A 2,504-nucleotide genomic window follows, 5' to 3' on the forward strand; every position below is an offset into this window, starting at 1 on the left:
ACTTTTTTCTGTTATTTGCCTTAAGCTAAATATTTGATCCGTACATGACCTTCCTGGCATAAACCCACTTTAGACTTCCCAAATCTTTGCTTCTGTTATTTTTATTACCCTACGAATAAGTATTTTTAAATATATTTTACTTACGGTGCTTAATAAGCTAATCCCTCTATAATTATTGCACTCGCTTCTATCTCCCTTGCTCTTGTATATTGGTATGATATTCGCTTCTTTCCAATCGTCTGGGACGTCTCTCATCTCGAAACATAAATTTATCAATTCGCACAGTCTATGTGGTATGCACGCGCCACTGTGTTTAAGCATTTCAGCGTTAATACCGTCTACCCCGGCAGCCTTACCGTTTTTCAAGTTCTTAATTATGTCCCTAACCTCAGTGACACAGACTTTTTCAATTGAGTTTTCCATCGCATCGTGTTCAACATCGCAGTTGTGGTGTCCGATAGCTTCATCTCCGAATTTTCTCCTAAAATAGTCTCTGAAAGCCTCTAGTATTCCGTCTGCATCATATACCATTTCCCCCTACTATTTTTCATGTTTACAATTTCTGTACTTTGTTTCGAATTGTATCTTTACTTTCTTTAAATAATCGTTTAAGTATCCTGTTTCGCGTCTATAATCATTTCTACGTCTGTGTCTTACCTCATTGCTGAGACCTGCGATGTTCAAAGTTCTCTTGTACGCTTCTCTTTTTGCTTTTTGGGCAGCCTGAATTTCATCATTCCACCTCACATCACCAGAAATTCTTCCTAGAACTGCGGTACCACACACTTCGATCGTACATCTAACAAGGATATCCCGTAACATTGTCCAGACGCCCTCTATATCTTTGTTTTTGATACGGTCCTCCCATGTTGCCCTATCTATGTTTTCGATTATCTTATTTTAGAAATCTATTCGCACATCCGATTTCTGTAGGTTCTCAATTTTTATTCGCTTTTGTTTTGCTGTCTTGATTCTCTTTTTTCTCGATCCTCGACTTAAGTTAATTTTTGAGATCAGAAGGTAATGATTAGTATTGCATTCAGGACTCCTCATGACTCTTGTATCTTTGACTAACTCTCGTAGTCTTTCATCCGCAACAACAAAGTCAATTATACTGCTGTTATTTCCTTTAGATCAGGTGTACATGTGGATCATTTTATACCTAAACCAAGTATTTGTAATAAACAGACCCCTTTCTAAGCATAGACCAAATAATTTATCTCCATTATAGTTTGTTCTTGGAACCCCAAAATTACCTAATACTCTTTCTGTATCCTGATTTTGGATGCCCACCCAACCATTCATGTCTCCTAGTAGAATTATTCTTTCCCCATGTTCGCAAATGTTTATTGTGTCATTTAAAGTATGCCAGAAAGCGTCTTTTACTTCTCTAGGATCACTATCCACCGGCGCGTAGCATGCTATGATAAATAGTCTTCTGATTCCTACTTTCATTCTAGCCCAAAGCAGTCTGGGAGACACGAAACCATGGTCTCCGAGATGCCGCTTTGCTCTTTCGTTCAAAATGAGACCTACTCCTTGTTTACCATGTGATTCACAGTCTACTCCTGACCATATTTCAAATCCGCCTTACAACACGCCGTTTTTATGTCTTTAGTTTCGCATCCCTTTTTCTTTCTTTCGGGCACACATAAAATATCTAGTTTCTTCACGTCCATAGTTTCACGCAATTCTTTTACCTTGAGATCATTTACTCCCATAGCATTCCAAACACCCAGTCTCCATCCGTCGCCTGAAACATGACCTTTAGATTTTCCGTGTGCATGCCTTTTGCCATTTAAAGTTCCAGTCCTTTCCGAGGCTATTTTGTAGTTTGTATTATTCATTGTTTAGATTATACGCCCAACTAACACCTTTATGCAATAAGTTTATTTTCTGAGTCGAAATCATGTCAAAGTTAAGTATCAAATCGTCATATGGTGGAGATTGTAGTTCTAACGTCAGTCCCGCTAAAAACTTAAGTTAATAAGTGAGGGTTGGGAGAGGGGGGAGGTAGAACTGGAACCGAGAGAGTCGTCTTGGGTTTGTGTTTCCATGCTGAAAAGGTCACCAGCCTTCAGCAACGTTGTGATATATGGAAGTTAGTATTTTAGGCCTACATCTTTGAATTTGCAGTAAAAAGCGAGTTACCCCCCCCCCCCCCCCCCCCCCCCCCCCCGGTTCAAAATCTCGGCGTTATTTTTAGTTTGTAGGTTTAAATTTCTTTTTTTTATCGTAAAATTATAATGAATTGCTATGAATTACTTATCTTCAAGTACGTTTCCGGATTTCCTAGTAACTGCATATCGAAGCACGATTTTAAGAAAGTGCATTTACACCAAATTTAAAATGTTCTATTTGGCTTTTTCCCCAACCGAGTATATAAAAAACCGCTCTCTTTTAGTGTTGTTACGAAACTGTTAGAGAAAAACACAAGATAATGTAAGGGTCGACTTACAACTACGTCATATCCGAGAGTCGTTAAAATCGTCTTGTTTAAGGTT

Source organism: Belonocnema kinseyi, chromosome 4 (genome assembly GCF_010883055.1).
Source record: "Belonocnema kinseyi isolate 2016_QV_RU_SX_M_011 chromosome 4, B_treatae_v1, whole genome shotgun sequence".
NCBI lineage: Eukaryota > Metazoa > Arthropoda > Insecta > Hymenoptera > Cynipidae > Belonocnema > Belonocnema kinseyi.